Raw genomic sequence first — 18531 nt, 5'->3', positions numbered from 1 at the left:
TTTCTGCAAACTCCATAAAATATCCACTTCCAAAAATATTTGCCAGAAGGCAATTATTTACGGAATTCAGGAGTCTTGTAAAGACCATTTGGATGACATGAATCCTGTCTGTTTCAGTATTTATAGAGGGCAGGGAATGGGGCGCTGGGGTTTTTTTCTCCATAGGAATCCACTGTGTGAGAATTAGGTGCCTTTTTACCAGTACTCAGTGGTATGTCTCTTCGTTCTGCCTCCACTTCCAGTCTCGGTTTGTTTCGAAGGGAGGGAGCCAGGGAGAGACTCAGCAAGGCCTGGAGGCTCGGGTCTGGCTGTTGCCCCCTGTGTCTTTGGGGGAAGTGCGCTGCTTAGCCTGGCTGGCTGGAGAGCAGGTGGGCAGCGTGGACAGATGGACAGATGTCCTTTATTTCAGGTAAGGTTCGGTACACGGTAAATCTGTCCTGGGGGAAGTTTTAGTGGGAAGGGAAAAGGAACTCCTTTCCCTTTTGTCAACAGGCTCCTCCATTCCTATCATACTTGTCCTGACGAGGAGCCAGAGATGGGAAGAGTCGAGGAGTGGCAAGAAGCTAGAGAAGAGGCCAGCAGGTGGGTGTTCCCAGGAGGGAGGCACCAGGGGAAGAGAGGAGGAAGCTGGAGAGATGCCAGGAGCCGGTGCTGGGGAGGAGATCTGGGAGTGGGGCAGGGTCCGGAGGAGAGGAGGGCGAAGGCGCCACTGGGTGATGGGGAAGGGGGATGCGTGGAGGCCTCCTTCCGAAGGGGCTACCTTCCTCGGGCGTTGTCCCACCGTTCACAGTGGTGCTCTAGTGTCTTCTGTTATAGCTGGAAACCAGTCAAACCATCAGGTTTCTTTAAAAATTTTGGAGGGATGTGTGTGGATTCTTTCTCAATAACTTTTATATCCTGGGACGCCTGGGTGGCTCAGTCGTTAAGCGTCTGCCTTCGGCTCAGGTCATGGTCCCAGGGTCCTGGGATCGAGCCCCACATCGGGCTCCCTGCTCCGCGGGAAGCCTGCTTCTCCCTCTCCCACTCCCTCTGCTTGTGTTCCCTCTCTCACTGTGTCTCTCTCTGACAAATAAATAAATAAAATCTTAAAAAAATAATTTTTATATCCTCCAAAGTGGAAGGAAATCAAATCCTCTAAAACACATGCAAGTTTTGTCTTACAAAACAAAATGCATACGTCATTTTACAAATATCCCTATAGCTTTCGATTGATGTGGACACCAGTATAATTATTTTGGAAAATCATTCAAAGGGCTAGCATTAAGGAGGTTTCTGGTGTGATGGATCAGTATCCTAAAGGTGGTTACACAAATCTATATATATGTTAAAAGTCATAGAACTATATACCCAAAGGAAAAAAAGTCAATAATTTAAAAAGTGAAATAAAATATAGTATTTTACTGCCGCAAAAAAAGAAAAGCCCAGTTCCGTTGTAAGAACCAAGTTGTCTGCCGGTCTATCTTTCTTTAATTAGCATAAAGGCTAATGTGGCTGTTCAGAAGAGACTAGATTTACTTGAAAGGTCCAGACTTGCTCTATACAAACATAAATGCATCCAATTGAACAACACTTATTAAACACTTGCTGTGGAATTCCCAAAAAGGCACTTTCCTTGAGGAACAGGTGTTTTGTTTCCCACCCCCCCCACAGATGTTCAAATAGACTAAAATTCTGGAAGTCCGTGCTCTCCTTCTGACTTTGCATCAAACTTTTCTTGAACTTGACTGGTCCTCCTCTGCAAAGTGGGCTTGATTCCTTTCCTTTCCTCAGGAAGGTTGGTGTGAGGAAGTGAGTCCAGGAGGAGAGCTGTGCAAACTGCCCTGTGCAGCACAAGTCTGGGCATTCGTAGGACCAGCTGCATGGACACTCACGTCCAAAGCCTGGCCAGCAGGGTCAAGGTAGCCTCTCTGCTCCTTTGCTGAAAAGGAGAAACAGAAAAGGCATTGGTTTTCCCTGTTCCCCAGGATACTCTAAATGGTGACACTCCCAAGCATGTGCTAGAAGCACACCCCCCCGCCCCAATATTCCAGGGAAAAGGGGGGATACAGCAGGGAATAATGTCCAGGGAGCTGGAGAAGCCCATCAAGGTAGTGATGAAAAAGACTGCAGGCACACGGCTGAAGTCCGGATGACATGCACCTGAATTGTCTGTTTCCAATTGGCAGCCATCCTGATTGGTCAGTGGCCGTGCTCCACTGATGTTCACTGATGTTCACTGATGTTGAACGTAAGCCCGAGGGCAGAGATCACTGAGGCAGCAGAAACAAGTGGGGCAGCTTAGTGTAAGAATTTTAAGGCCCTCTTTGATTTTTTTTCCCCATCTTTTGAAAGAGACATGAATACAAGAAATATTTCAGACACTGGGAAGAGCATCAGTGCAGAGGAAAGTGGAAATGGACGCATGGCCTCAGAGCAAGTAGAGACTGATGAGACCTGTGGCCAATCATGGGTTAAAGGGACAGCTGCTAGTTGGCTAGACTAGGGGTTCTTAACCTTTATTGGGCCATGGGCCCCTTTGTCAGTCTGGCGAAATCTCTAGGTCCCTTCTCAGGATGAGGTTTTTAAATGAAATAAAATACATAAGAGTACAAAGGAAACGATTATTTCAAAATACAGGGATCCCATAGGTCAAGGTTAAAAGCAGTTGTACCCGTGTAGAGATATGGGTGGTGTAGTGCCAAATATTTTGATTTTTTAAGAGAAGCTAAGTGCCAAATTTTTAAATGAAGCTTTCTGAGTTTTAAGTGTCAACATGACATTTTTCAAACACTAAACCAGTCTACTTCAGCAACATGTCTGGGTTGGATTGGCTGCTGGCCACCATTTTGAAACCTCCGTGTTAGATGTTGTAGGAGACTCTTTGTACAAAAGGAATGGTGACAATCCCACATGATGTCAACAGATAAGACTGGGAACAGTATCATAGCCAAACCAGGGAAAGCCTAACACTTGGCCATTTGTCTGATGGAAGAGTACAAAATATGGCAGAAAAGATGTATGTGTCCTATGTGCTTAGATTCAAGTTCATAACAAGGTCAGTCATTATTTTCCTTCCTTTGTAGTTTTAATTTTAGCATCCCACCTTCCACTGTGATTTCCCACTGAGATACTTAGATAGATTTTAAGTTGGGCTTTGGAATTTAAGGTTTTTAATTTGCTTTCATCACTTCTTTCCACTAACTCTTAGAAAATGTTTTGTTTTGTTTTTTTTTACCCTGATGGGAAAAAGGGGAGAGGTAGTGTCATGCTGTCAGCATAGAAAGGTAATACAGGGGTAGACACTAAAGGAAAAACAGAGGGGAAGGTCCTTATTTCAATGAAAATTTCTTATAATAATATCTAGAAAGGAGTTTTACTTGTTCTGAACTTAACTGAAATTGGGTAAGATGAGATCATTATATTTTCATATAATTAGAAAATATATTGATCTCTCAAAAGAGTTATGGAATCCATATACATTTGCTTATAAATGGGTCCCCACACTCCAATAAATGGAAGCCATACCATAAGGCCAGTAAGTTCTTTTTTTCAAATGGGGTCAATGACATATATAGGGATGACCTTTCCTAAATCAGTGGCTTCTAATTTTTTTGACCACCATATGTAGAAAAGAAGTATATTTTACATCATTATATGTGTGTGATTACATATATACATATATATGTATTTATAAAAACAAAAGTTCCATGAAATAATACTTGCTCTTGCCAAGAGACATGTTTTCTAATTCTATTCTGTTCTATTTCATTTTAAAATGTTGGTCTGAACCCACTGACTTGATTTCACAACCCTCTAGTGGTCTGTGACTTGCACTTTGAGAAACAATGTTACAACAAGTCACCATGTTTCTTTGGCCCTAGCACAGTCCCCCATTCCCAGATTCTCCCCCAGAATACTCCAGGGCCCTTTGAGTCTGGACCCAGGCCTTCTTTCTTCATCCATGCTTGTTGAAGACTAGGTGTGTGGGTTCTGTATAACAATCACCTTCTATTCTCTCAATTCTTTAATGTATTCATTTATTCCTTTTTTTCATTCTTAGTTTCATTTATTCAAGAAAATATTTCAAGAAAATACTGTGTTGTAGACACAGGTCTTACATCTAGGGCAACAGGCATGTAAATTGATTATAATGTCATGTATGAAGAACCGAGCCAGGTATGCCCAGGTAGTGATGGAATCAGAGAGCAGTGGCACCTGGTGTGGTGAGTTTGAAGGAATAGGGATGGGCTGGATGTTGCACGAGACAATCTCTTGCAGGCATCTCAGTGACCTCTAAAATAAGCTTTCAGGTAGGAAGTGAGTCCATACACCTGGGGCTTGGGGGGTTGGGGTGGGCATGGGAAGGGAATCTGTGATGACAGGGTGAGCTGAAGTCTTTGGCTTATAGTGGGAGAGGGGAGAGGAAGTGACGAGGTCATACGGTTGTGGAAAAATTTGGAGGTCTCCCAATCTGGTGCTAAGTTTTTCTCCCACAGAGAGTTGACATTGCAAAAGTGTTATTTTCACGTTGACAAAGGATCTCACCTTTCACTGTGACACTCCCTAAGAATTGATTCCTGCAAACAGCCAAAGACTAGTCTTGAGCTTGGAATGAGTAAGAACTCTCAAGATCACTCCTCACGAAGGGACCCTTCTTCCTCTGAAAGTTCAAAATTAGAAGATCCAGCTAGAGCTGGAAAAAAATTCAGTAACAGTGCTCCAACCACTTCCATTTTATAGAGGAGGACAATTGAAACCAGTGACCTGCCCAAGTCCACACAGCTAGTCAGTGGGAGGATCAGGCCTGGAGGTTTGGACACAGGGGAGCATGGTAGCCACTCCTTCATCTCATTGCCTTTTGCGGCTTCCTATTCAAGTCAAGGGAGGCACCTACACGGATGGGCCACTCTTTTGATAGATGATGGCTTCTTGTTTAGAGGGTCCAGCTGAAGTGACAGGTCATTGCAGTCTTTAACGGAGTCTTCTTTGTTCGTACAGCAAACATCCAGGCTGGCAGGAGCTTTGGAAACTTACTGCATTGGTGTCTTGAGATCTCTTCAGCTCTAAATTCCCTCCCTCTTGGTGCCTTAGGGAGGCTCCGCAGGGTTAAACCCATTTAATTTGTTAGGCCTCTGTCTAATTTCTTCTTTGCATAGATGAAATGCAGCATTGTTAACATTTAATGAGTATAAAAATCACCTGAGGAACTTGTTAAAAATGCTAGTCCCAGAACCTATCCCCAGCCATTCGAATTCTTAGGTCTTGGTGTAGGTGAGCCCAGAAACCTGCCTTTTAAATATCTCCTTCAGGATGTTGATACATGTATCCCCTTAAGGCACATTTAGAAAAAAAATACAGGAATAAGAGCATATGGGGTTTGAAGGAAACGGAGAGCTGGGCTCCCTGAAGTTATTTCGTCTCTTGACTAAAACGAAGTTAAAGGACCAAAACAGCTTCCTTCTACTAAACCACTGAGGTTACTTAGAATAGCCTCCTTTCCCCAAATTGCCAAGAAATCTCCACAAGTTGACCAGCAAAGAAGCAGGACTGGGATGTGAACTGCATGGGAAAAAAGCGGGATTGGGATGTGAACTTCATAGAAGTCCTTTAACGTAATTAGCGGTGGGGCCCCAAACCCCAGGACAAAGCAGCCCGAGTCTAAGTAACAGATTCCACAGTGGCCACGAGGTGGCGATCTTCTGCATCTATTTGAAACGCTCTGCGAGTTCTCATGAGGTTTAGCTTATTTTCAATATTAAATACATCATTAGTTTTAGAAGTATGCATTAATTTTAAAAGGATGCAAGGAGAAATGGCTTAACAGGCAAGCCTTCAAACTCTCATTTCAATCAAATACTGACATACTCTAGATGGAAGAATTTAATGAGATTTCCACATCAAACCTCAGAAAAAAGATAAAAATCTGTTTGAGAAAAGGCTGTAGTCTTTGCAAAATGAAAAATGTCACTCAAAGAAAGTATCTTAAAAGCTTTCTGAGAAGTTGGGGGTTTTTTTTGTTTTGTTTTGTTTTGTTTTTTTTGAGAACTAGCTGGTACAATCCAGTCATTAAAAAATAAAAAAAGCATCATGTGGTAAAATTTCCTCTTTATTGGTCTGTCGTCAGGATCAGAAAATGAAAAAGAGGGAGAGAAAGAGAAAAATGCTCTGGATAAACATAATACCAGGACAGTTCTGAACCAAAAGTGACAGCGGAGCCACCTGGCTGGCGTGGACCTGAGTTTCTCCCAGCAACGCCAGGCGCGGGGCCTCCTGGGAGGTGCTGCAGAAGGTGAGGAAGCTGGTGGGGAGGGAGCAGAGAGACGAGGCTGTGAGGGCTCACCAGGGCGCAAGCCAAGCAGCACAACCTCAGACGACTGGAAGGCCGAGCCCTTGGCAAGGTCGCTGTGGGCCTGGGACCTCAGGCACAAAGAGGCCTGCGGTTGGGTTTACAGGGAGACCAAGACAACATCCCGCAGGGATGGGCTGCAAAAGACAGAAAGGCCTCAGGGGACATGGTTGTTGGTCACCTAGTGGGCTTTGAGTCATATGTGTCCACGTCTGTGCACACTTAGCAGCCCTTGGCCACAGCCTCACAGTGAGGATGTCCCCAACACAACGAATGTAGGAAAAATGTGTCTAGGAAGCTCAGTAGGAGGAGGGTGTGGAGGGATAAAAATCAATCCTCAGTTTTCAAGAGCGTGTGGGAAAGTTGACATCATATCCTACCCTCTCATATCAGCTTCCCCTGGAAGAAGAAACCCTGGATGACAAGAGGACATCCCTGAAGGAGGTACAAAGGGCCATCAGCACTAAAAGTGGGCAGGGAGATAGAGGAGGCCTCCATAGCTGGGCCTTCCTTGCTCTCACTTTTCCTTGTTTCTCCCATTGTGCTCTTGGTCAGGATAGGAAATGGCTGGAAGGGGAAAACTCTTGTGAAGAAGAAAGGCCGAGGGGACCATTTTCTTAGAAATTTCAAGAGTGCAGGAGAGATACCTGAGATGTTTCTTTTCTCTTTTCTTTTTTTTAAAGATTTTATTTATTTATTTGGGAGAGAGAGAGCGAGCAAGAGAGGGATGAAGGGCAGAGGGAGAAGCAGGCTTCCCGCTGAGCAGGGAGCCCAACGCGGGGCCGATCCCAGGACCCTGGGATCATGACCTGAGCTGAAGGCAGATGCTTAACCGACTGAGCCAGGTGCCCCTCTCTTTTCTCTTTTCTTTCCAGCGTGGGGCTGGGGCAAAGGCCTTGAGGTCCTGATTGTTTTAAAGGACAGCCATCCTTTGGCTATTCTCTGTTCAGGTCCACTCACTGCAGGGAAAAATCAGATGAGAGCTTTGGCAAAGAGGTTAGACGTTCTCTCCAAAGCCAGTGTGTCTGCAGGACAGTGTCCCATGAGAACCTTCCCTGTGCTGCTAGATAGCCAAGGGAGATTCTTATGTAGTTGAGGAGAAGGGATAGTTGGGAGACATTCACCTTGGCAAGACTGTTTTTCTACTGCATTATCCGTGGATCTAGGGAGATGGGCTGCCCGAAGTGGGACTCACAGAAAGAGCTCAAATCTTGTCAACTGTCATGAGACCCTGGGCCATGAGTAATGTCAAATACAGAAGGTGATTTAAGGATAAGCAGTTCTATTTAATGACCCTCCAAATGAAACCATATCCCCCGTGCAGTGTGAAAGGTGCCTTAACTTTGGGGTACATGACTCGCTGACCTGGGTTGATTTACTTACACTCAGGCAATCAACTCTTAGAGGCAGGAATGGAGAAACATAGAAATTCATTTTAAGAAGCAAGTTTTGGAGTTTTGTTTGTTGGGGTATTCCTTGCATGGCAGATTTCATGTTCGAAGATGAAGTTTCTGATCTACAATGAGGGGCATTGGTGCTCAGAGTGATTTTCCAATGAATGGGAGTGGATTTGCACAGATTTGTCCTCTTCAGTGTCTGCATAACCGTCAGCATTGTGCAGGCAGTCAGCCCAACCCACAGAAAGTGAGGAAAGCTGGCAGGCTTGCACAGGGGCTGGACTTCTGGTGTGAGTCTCATGGCCCCAGAGCTTGGGAAAGCTGCTCCACCTGCTTCCATACCCCTCACTACACATAACACAATCACCTGCAAGATGGTCAACTGGAAATGAATTTTGTCTTTTTTTTTTTTAAGATTTTATTTATTTATTTGACAGAGAGAGACACAGCAAGAGAGGGAACACAAGCAGGGGGAGTGGGAGAGGGAGAAGCAGGCTTCCCACCGAGCAGGGAGCCCAATGTGGGGCTGGATCCCAGGACCCTGGGATCATGACCTGAGCCGAAGGCAGACGTTTAACAACTGAGCCGCCCAGTCACCCCTTTTTTAAAGATTTTATTTATTTATTTTTCAGAGAGATAGCGAGAGCACAAGCAGGGGGAGTGGCAGGCAGAGTGAGAGGGAGAAGCAGGCTCCCCACTGAGCAGAGAGCCCAATGTGGGGCTCGATCCCAGGATCCTGGGATCATGACCTGAGCCAAAGGCAGATGCTTAACCAACTGAGCCATCCAGGCACCCCTGAATTTTGTCTTAATCGAGACATCTTTGCAAGTATGAATGGTTACATCATAAAATAAGAAATAAAGACAATTTCCCTCCAGAGATTTAGAAATATTAGACAAATAATAATAACTAAATGTACTGTTCTCAGATCAAAGCAGCCCTTTTTAACTAATTGAGAGAGTTTCTTGTAATTAGATTTCTTTTAAAGATTGATTTTAAAAAATAAGGTTTCCTTTGGAAGCAGATGCTGTGTTGACTGGTAGTCAAATTACCAGAATCTTAGACATTTTAATATCACTTTAGATAATTAGTTGCTTTGCTTTAATTTCCAACTACTGTGCCTTTGAGTTCTGTCTGGCAGCCATGTGGGTATTAGTCTCACAGGAAACTTGCTGAATGGCCAATATGTTGAATGCCTTGGCAAGGCCACAGAATTACAATATATAGTATGCTCTTTGCTGTAAGTGGAAGACTGTGTAATTTATTGTCCAAACTGTGATACTTTTGAGAATAAAAGGAGGAACAATTAATAATCACTCCAGGAAAACAGTTATAAACTGGGACTTCCTTGCCTATAAGGCAAGGTTTTTCCTTCAAAGTTATTTCACAGAAAGATGGAAGATGCAGATATAGTTATAAATGTTATTCAGGTTCTCATGAAGTTACTCATATTCCAGGTCAAGTTCCTTTTTTCTTTGTTTGGTTTTTGTCTTTTGTTACCTAGAAAATACTCTTTAGGCAAGACATCCTGAAATGATTCAACCACTGCTAGTTTTGCATTTTTTGTAGAGGTCGACTAATGGAAAACAGATTTAAAAAGGAGGGATAGAAATTTGACACAGATTTAGTAATTATTCCTGGAGGTTGTCTCTCAAAATTTCAGTTGCTGGATTTTGCAGTTATAAAAGCAAAAGGATAAAGTGGGTGTGCTGTCAACCGATAGGATAAATGGAAATTCCTATTTTTATGAAAGTGTATGGTTTAGAAGAAATTTTTCAGCGACAGCATCGTGCCTGATTTTTAAAAGTATTATGTGTCAGACAACTGAAGCATGAAGATGTGCACTCTGGATGACATGGCAAAAGATAAACAAATTGGCCACCGTGATGAAGGAGACAAGGAAGACAGAACACGTGTGTGAATGCTGAATGTAAAAGTGGGAAAAATGCTAAATTAAGCATTATTTTATGTAATACCTGATTTTTAACATCAATATGTAATTTATTTAACAAATTAAAGATTATGATTAGACACTTGAACATTTTACTCATATTCCCAAAAGTTTATGTATTCACATTGGCCAGAAACTTTCCTTTGGACTTTTTTGTGGGGAATCACCTTGTATCTGGGGTCAGCTTATAGCCAGGCATATATTGTCATCACCACATGGGTTTCTGTTCTACGTAGGTTTATAGCAACAGGCTCCTGGAATTCAGGCAAGGTGGATAAGGGGTCCCCCTGACTTTTCGCCTGGGTGGAGAATTCATCAGGACTCCAGGTGATAGAGCAAAACATTGAGTCTGTGAGCTATGTCTTTTTTTGTCCTAAGTCCAGCTGCTGTCTTTCAAAATACCACCATGCAGGGGGGAAGGGATTATGGCTATGAGCTCGTCCTAAAGATTAATAGATGACCAGCAGGGTCTCTGCAAGCAAAGTCTCTCAGGACTACACTGAATGGCTCAAGGGCAGTTCCTTTCCATCCCAGGCTCTAAGAAGCCTCTATCATGGACCCGAGCCCTAACTTCATTTGGTGTTAAGGTGGCCTGGGGTACATTTATTAAAGATCAGCCACTGTATGGATCTGGAAAGAAGAATGTGTCGTCCTGGTCTCTTCTGGCCTCCTTGGAGCTTAGAGTCTAGCTGGGGGGTGGATAAGATGCACTCTTGGACTAACCACCTCTGCAACTTCAGGCAAATCCCTTAAACTTTCCGCAGAAATTAGACGAGCTTTCTTCCAGAGCTGACTATTTCTTTTATCTATGAAAATAGAAGCATAAGGGTAGTGAAATGTTAACATAAATGGTACAGAAAATGAACACCTCAGAAGTAAAAAGAAACGAGATCAGTGTGCTGCAGTGATTGGGGAAATCCTCTGGTTTCTTAGGCTTTTGTGATAAAAAGAAATTAGGATTTCCCTTAGTTTTACAGATTTTGGAGTAGAAGTACACTGAGGGTCAGGAAGGAGATTTCACTTAGTTAGGCCTATACAGATACATAAAAGGTCCTTAAGAACTAGAGAAAATGGCCTAGCCTCCCAAACCCTAAAGTAAGGTATTATTTGGTATGTTGAGTGCCTTGGGGAAAAAGGAAATCATGTGATCCTAGTGGCCTTCCCCTTAAATATGATGACTCCATTCTCTTGATTTGGCCCGCTAAAGGAACTTCAGAGATTTTGAGGTGCTAAGAGCAGGCTTAGGGATGGGAGAGGAGTATAGAGATGGGGAGCCCAGGGTGCTGGAGCACCTCCAGGACTGCTAGGGTACTTGATTGGTCTGGCAGTTTTAAGGATTTTATTTATTTATTTGAGAGAGAGATCACGGGCAGGAGGGAGGGGTAGAGGGGGAAGCAGACTCCCCACTGAGCAGGGAACACAATGTGGGACTCAATCCCAGGATCCTGGGATCATGACCTGAGCCAAAGGCAGACACTTAACTGACTGAACCACCCAGGTGCCCGATCTGGCTGTTTTCTAAGGAAGATCTGGAGAGTCGGCCAGTGTCAGTTTAGGACGCTGACAGCTTTGATGCTCTTCATTTTCCAACTTGCTCTAGTTACATTTTTGGTTGGCAACCCATTGCTGGATAACCAGGTACATGAACTTCTTTGTAGAACTCACACAAACCACAACTATGCCATCAAAAGGCTGTGAGATAAAATTAAGAAAATAGATTCCATGTCTGTCCAGGTGGTTCTAATTTGTACCACTTTTGGTTTTCCCTAAAACTGGAATCTCTCGGTTGGGTAAAATACTTGCTGGCTTTCTTTACAAAAGCATTTCTTTCTTGTTTTAAGCAAAAATCATTGCCATCCAGTCCTGTTCATGATAACAATTAACATCAAAAAACCTCCCTCAATGGGGCGCCTGAGTGGTGCAGTGGGTTGAGTGTCTGACACTTGGTTTCTGCTCAAGTTGTGATCTCAGGGTCATGGGATTGAGCCCCTCATTGGGCTCTGCACTCAGTGTGGAGTCTGCTTGAGACTCTCTCTTCCTCTGCTCCTCTCCCCCGACTCTTTAAAATGAGTAAATGAATATTTAAAAAAAATAAAAATAAAAACCCTACCTCAAGTGCCTCCTTCCCTATGTTTTAGGCTCATCACTCAGAATGTACATCTTCAATAGCTGAATACTGCATTTTGTTCTGTGCAGCACATTTCATGAGGGATATTGGAAACCAGAAAGTTCCCAGGAGAGAGGGATGGTATAGTATCTGGACACTATGATAAAGGAAGACCAGACAAAAGAACTGAGGATCTCTAGTCTAGAGAAGCGAACCCTAACCTAAAAATTGAGAGCAGGCGGCTGCCCGTTAATGTAGAAGTAGGACCAGATATTGCTCATTTTGGCTTTGTAAAAGGAGGAACTTTATAAAACTTAGGGCTCGCCAGCTTTGGAATGGGCTGGGATGAAGTCATGAAGTCATGAGAAATGTCCTTGGAGAGATGAGGTAGGCCTCTTTCAGGGATGCCGTATCTGGGACGCCTCCCAGGTAGCTTGCAGTGAAAGGCTCTGGGGATACAAATCAATGTATGACAAAGTGCCTATTATCTTCCAGAAGAAACGATGCGTAAATAAAAATATAAGTTAAGAGTGTAGGAAGTACATGCCACGGACTAGGGGACATACTGAGAGCTGTGGGCTGGCTGGGAATGGGCAGAGGCAGAAGGCTTCATTAGGAGGTGGGATACGGGGTGAGTGTTGAAATGTGGCTGAGACTCAGATAAGTGATTGGGGAGATTCTTGGGGTGCAGCTGGGGCAACAGGGAAGACTGGAAACAAAGGGCTGTGTTGGCACCATGAGGAGGCATAGAGCAGGGAGGAGGGTCTGTGAGGGGAGGGCTCATAGCGATTGGAGATAGCCAGAAAGGCCACAATCTGGAAATCCTTGAACTCTAGGTTGTTGGAGTAAATCCTCTACTGGTACCTGAGTTACTAAATAGCGATGTCTTTCATACTTGACAGGCAGTGTTGGCTTCGTTGTGCAGTGCCTCAGAAAGCACAAATGTTAGGGTAGAAAGTAAATAACATCATGGCATTTTCCTGACCTCTTTCATCAGCGGAGTCTCTAGCTTTAACAGGCTTTTAAGGGAAATAGTACATTCTTTTGGCATTTGCCGGTATTAGCCTACCCACCCCTAAACCCTCAAAGCCCACTGTATAATTACCCCCAGGAGGCCAGAGGTCATTTAGAACAGCAAGTGTAGGCAACACCCAGCTATTAGAACTCAAATTTCAGAGCTCTCCCTAAATTCTGGCCTGAAGCATTTTGGAGATGGCAGGGGGCCCCAAAGGTGGGGAGACTTTGAGGTTGCTATTTCCTGCCTGCAATGAAGGCGTGTGGTTTCTGAGGTTGGCATGGGTAGGCTGGGTTCCTTTAGGGAGGGGTGCAGCTCCTCTCCCAGGGAGGCTCTCTCTCCTTGGCACTGGATGCAGGCCTTACTCATGGCCCCTCTGCTTCCTCAGAGGCACATACTTGCCTGTTCTCCCTCTTCCTGCATTTAGCTGAACTCCTAGGGTGGGAAGCTCAGAGGAGTCTCAGGGCTGCTCTTGTGACCTGCTACCCCAGATGGGAGGGGTGTTCCAGACAGGGAGTGCTGAAAGGCAGCTGTTCCAGAAGGGATCTCCCAGTGAGTCTATGGGCAGCCACCCAGCTAGCCAGTTCTTCTGTGATTTCCTGAGAGAAGGAGAAGCTGCGAAGTGGGCAAAACAGTAGTTGGTCTGCATGCAGGGTGACTGCTCCACCAAGATGGCAGCCAAGATGCTCTGTAGAGGAGGTACATACAGATAACTGCCCCACATGTCCTCATTGAGGGGTCCAGAAGCCCCTCAACAGCTTCCACATTGGCCTACTCTGAGGTTTAAAATGCTACCGTTAGGATGGATTCACTGGATTTTACCATAAATCTCACTCCATGGTTCTCTTTAACAATGCAACTTCACCTGATACAATAAATTAGTCTATTGGGTCATTCCTCTCTCGTAAGAGGAGCGCATTGCCCTGGAAGCATTAGGAGTTGCAGAAGGTAGCCAAAGACAGCGAAATATTTTGAATCGAGAAAGCAGAGCATACCGAGGGCCACATTTACTCCCTTTAGGATTTGCCATGGGCCAACACAGACCCAGTCAAGCAGCGTCTCCTGGCTCTCGGGACCCAGAGCCCAGGGTAAGGCTCTATGCTCTAAAATGGATGCTTCTGAAGCCCTGTTTTATATTCACTTTCTCTGGTAGCAAAACACTTAGGAAACCAGAGTTTAACCATGATCACCAATTCCCCACCCTTCCAATCTTGACCTGCTCTGTCTGCTGTTCTTGCATTCATTTTTACCATCAGGTGCTTGTCTTTGAAGTTGGCTGGAGATTCTCAAGTCTGTTTTCTGTAGGAAAGAGGCTCATTTTCACTGAGCAGACACAGCACTCATTAGGGCATGGAAAGTTTTCATTCCTATCCCAGTACAGAAGCCAATGTCCTGGGACCATCACACGTAGGGCAAAAACTTCTGCTCAGATGCTTTCCAGAGAGAACTGTCCAGCAGGTGTCAGTAAGTTCTAAGATGTGCAGGGAGTCTGGCTTGACAATCAAGTGTGCTCTTTTCCAAACCGGCTTAGCTTTCAAGGACTTCCGGCGGGGGGCGGGGGGCGGGGGTGGGGTGGGGGTGGCGGAAGGCTGACCAAAGGACCATGAGTGGTGGAGTTCCCAAGGAGGAGAGCAAGGAGGGGAAGTAGAAGTCCCTTTCCTTGCAGAGAACTGAGATTTGTCGTGTGTCTGAGGATTCTAGGAAGTCTGTGCTCTAGAGCCCAGGCTGAGAAATGCACGGAGCTTGACAAGCTGAGATGGCAGAGATGGCAAGGCACCAGACAGCAAGCGGTTCATTCTGTCTTTCTCATGGCCTGGGGGCACAGTCCGGTCTGGCCTTACCTACAGGCAGCCTGTTCAAACCAGTCTCAGGTTTCTCAACTTGAATGAGGCCTGGCCTGAGGTTAACTGTGACGAGTCCAGCCCAGCGGACTCCATTCTACACTAGGTGACTCTCCACCACATAAAATTGTGCAAACTGGAAGCGCTAGAGCCACCATAGCTCGGCTTGGGGCCCTGTTTCTGGCTTATCGTCAGACCAGTTTCCGGGAGAGATGAGGCAGAGGTGTGGAGACGAGTCTTTACCTCTCTGCGTCCTCTTCGCTTGATCAGCATGTATTGAAAGACTGCTATTTTCAGGGGGTAGTGCTAGAAACTGTGGAGGATACAGAGAGATAGAATGTCGGGTGCCTGAGTTTAAGAGAATCAGGATCTTAAAGTGGACTCCGGGGTTCATGGTCATTGTCGATCAGCTCCTATCCCGTCCTTATTGTGCTGCTTCCAATCAGAGGAGCTCCTCTCCCAGTTTATAGGATCTTGATAGAGTGATCAAACAGGCATCATACCCTATGACCACGGGGTGGGATTGTGACCGAACCTGGCTGATCAGTCTGCTGACATCACTATATGGTTGTTCTCCATTTCTTACAGCTAAAGGAAGTGAAACTAATCCATAGATTGACAATATTTGATCTGCCAAACTGTTTAACACTATATGAACACCGGCATGAAGTTTCCCAGAGAAAGGATTGATTGATCCAGAGATGTTCTTGTTTTATGTGGGATGCAGTTGTTCAAGTACACGGATATTGAAATTGGTTTTCCTCTGATAATCAGCTACTAGCATTATAAACTACTGGGACGGGGGATGTCTAGGAAGTTGATTTTCTCATTAAACTTAGATTAATGAGTTCTGAAGGACAAGGATTGTGTCAAATAGTTGGCCAATGGTTTTTGAGCCCTTGGAGATGATCTGACATGTGAGTGACTTGGCCCGTAGGAGAATCCTGACAATGGACTTTGAAAGAAACCAGGCTCACAAGTTTGAAAAGTAAAAGTGCCCATTTTAAAAAAAGCAAAATACCAGCTTTTCTTCTTTATTCTAAGATATTGGATACATTACCATCAGAGAATGGCCAGGAAAAGTGCTCGCTGAGTTTCCTAAGCCATTCTCCAAGATTCGTAGTGTCATACATTCCGTTATTAAAGTGATAGTTTGTGTTTTACAGTTTTCTTTGTCAAAGTCTAACCTAAAGTCTTTCCATTTGAGCCTGAAAGGGAGGGCGGTGGCAAAGAGTCCATTCACCACTGTTATAGCCCCATGAGCTAAGCAGTGACATCACGTTTCCTGCCAAGTCCAGGGGTGGTCTTATAATTGACCTTAGTACAAAGCTCTCCACCTTGGCATTCATTACCAATCCATTAGTGTTGGCCTATGGATGCCCCACAAGATGAAAGCTACTTTCCAGCATGAACTGTAACCAGTGATACATGTTTATGAGACCCTGAGCAGAAATTTTCCTAGCTCTTATCTGTTCATAAGCTGGTGTAAGGCTCAGAGAAAGACACAACTTCAAAATCAATCAACTATAGATTGCAACAGTGATGCTGTGAATATGTTTATGGAAAGGCAAATGAAGATAAAACAAGTTACTTCTAAGTACTCGACAGGTCAGTTTCCTGTCCCTGTGGGGAGAAGATAAATATTCATTGAACGAAGCAAAGAATGGCCATCAGTTGAAACGGGTGCAAAGTTTCACATTTCCAGATGTGTTTTGCTTCGCACTGACAGGTCCCAGACAGTCAAGGAGACCCAAGGTCATCTGTATGTGCTTAAATAAAAAAAGTGACACCACTTCAACAAAACACTGGTCAGTTTCAAGCCTGTACTGGGTTGGAAAATTTTCTTATCTTCAAGCTCATTTGTCTCCTAAAATCTCAGATTCATTCTCACCTCAGAGAGTCAATCAGTCTTTAACCTGACATAGAGAATGGAAATGTAACAATCCCCATAAGGGGGATATATGAGTTTCCTAGGCTATTGTAATAAAGTACTACAAACTAGGTGGCTTAAAGCAATAGAAATTTATTCCTCTTACAGTTCTGAAGGCTAGAATTTCAAAATCAAGGTGTCAGCAGGGTTAGTTCCTTCTGAGGGCCTTGAGAAACCATTTGTCCACAGCCTTTCTCCCAGCCTCTAGTGACATCCAGGGATTAATGACTGGCAATCCCTGGCATTCCTTAACTTGTAGATACACCTCTCCAATCCTCAGGTCTGTCTTCACATGGCCATCTCCTTATAAAGACACCAGGAATATTGGATTAGGGGCTCGCCCTACTCCAGGATGAGCTCATCTTAATTAATTATATCTGCAACAACTCTATTTCCAAATAGGGTCACATTCTGATGTACTACAGATTAGGGCTTTTATATATATATATATATATATATATAGAGAGAGAGAGAGAGAGAGATTTTTGTGGGGGATGGAGGGGAAACAATCCAACCCATAACAGGGAATGAGGAATTATCTGACCCTGTTCAATAACGAATGTTGCCAAAGTATATAAGGTAAATCTTAGATAGGCCTGATTTGTGGTGGCAGGTCCATGGGGCCTTTGAAACTAAGATATCCAATAATGTATCCCCAATGGATAGAACTGTTTCTGTTTCATTGTTTTTCCATCTCAGCTCTGATTAGAATGTCAACTGTCACCTAAAAGAGAAACTTCTATATCCCATCACCAATTTTCAGATTCATCTTATTTTTAGTTTCCCAAATTTGAAGATGTGAGGAACACAACTTTCGGTATTTGTATCAGTAATATGAGCTTCCTGTAGTTGTTTGGGTGGCTTCTCTCCCCAGAGTTTTCTACCTGCCAGATTTTTGACATGGCTTCAATACATGTAGAAACAGAAAAACTATCCTATGGAGGCTAAAGTAATATGGGCCCGATGTTTTAAAAAGGGTTGTGTCTTTAGGATAAGTGGATACTTGAATAATTGATTTCAAAGAACTAGATTGATAAGCCCCTTTTGATTGCACCGATAATGAGGACAACCAAAGTAATTATACTTTGTAGCATGCATTTGCTAGTTGTTTATAACTTCTCACTGGACAGATGCTGGAATGATATATTTTGTATTATGCAGCAACACTGGACAGACAGTTAATATTTTTTTCCAGTTCAGTTATTCATATCTCAGCACTGCTATTGAAAGAAGTCATCTTATTCCTTTCACTGCAGAAAAAGGAGTTCATGCTACTCTTCACCATTGAGTTGGAACAGCCTGTGGCTAATGCAAAACCACACTGGGAGAGAATTTTTTACTCTCTGCTTTCTGACCTCCTCAAAGTCATCACTGTCAAGTGTGAACATTAAAAACCCTATTGAGAGTTTTTATAAAGATAATAGGGATAAAGAGAGGGCTGTATGCGTACAACACTTGGACTAGATTTAACTTTCTCCCTGGGGAACAGGTCAGCAAGACTAGTGTATGCGTGGTCTACACCGTAGGTACCACTGGGGCATCCGTAATTTTCCACAGGGAGAAAATGCCTTCCCTTGAGAGCCGCAGGGTTCTGCCTACTGCACTAAGGAGGTCTAATCCATTTTGGCTGGTTGCACTGAGATACTCCCTGTTCCCAATTAAATCAATTATCTGGGTAATCTTCATAATTAATGGCAGAAAACTTGAGCTGTCAGGACTGGCTGTAGCAAAAATATTTGGGCATGTGGGTTAAACCACGGTTGTTCTGTGGGTATCTGAGTCTGGGGCAGGAAAGTGGGCTGAGTGCACGCTGGGGCCAGCTTTCTCAATTATCGTTGGGCTCTAACTAAACAGCAGAAAGGGCTTTAGCCTAGAAGTCAGGAGATAATGTTCCTGCGCCAACTCCGGCACATTAAGCAAGGTTCTTCACCTCAGAATGACTTACCTTTACAACTGCAAAATGAA

This window comes from Callorhinus ursinus, unplaced genomic scaffold (genome assembly GCF_003265705.2).
Source record: "Callorhinus ursinus isolate GAN/ISIS: 27379988/994484 unplaced genomic scaffold, GSC_fseal_2.0 scaffold2, whole genome shotgun sequence".
NCBI classification, from domain to species: domain Eukaryota; kingdom Metazoa; phylum Chordata; class Mammalia; order Carnivora; family Otariidae; genus Callorhinus; species Callorhinus ursinus.
This window is presented reverse-complemented; position numbering follows the sequence as displayed.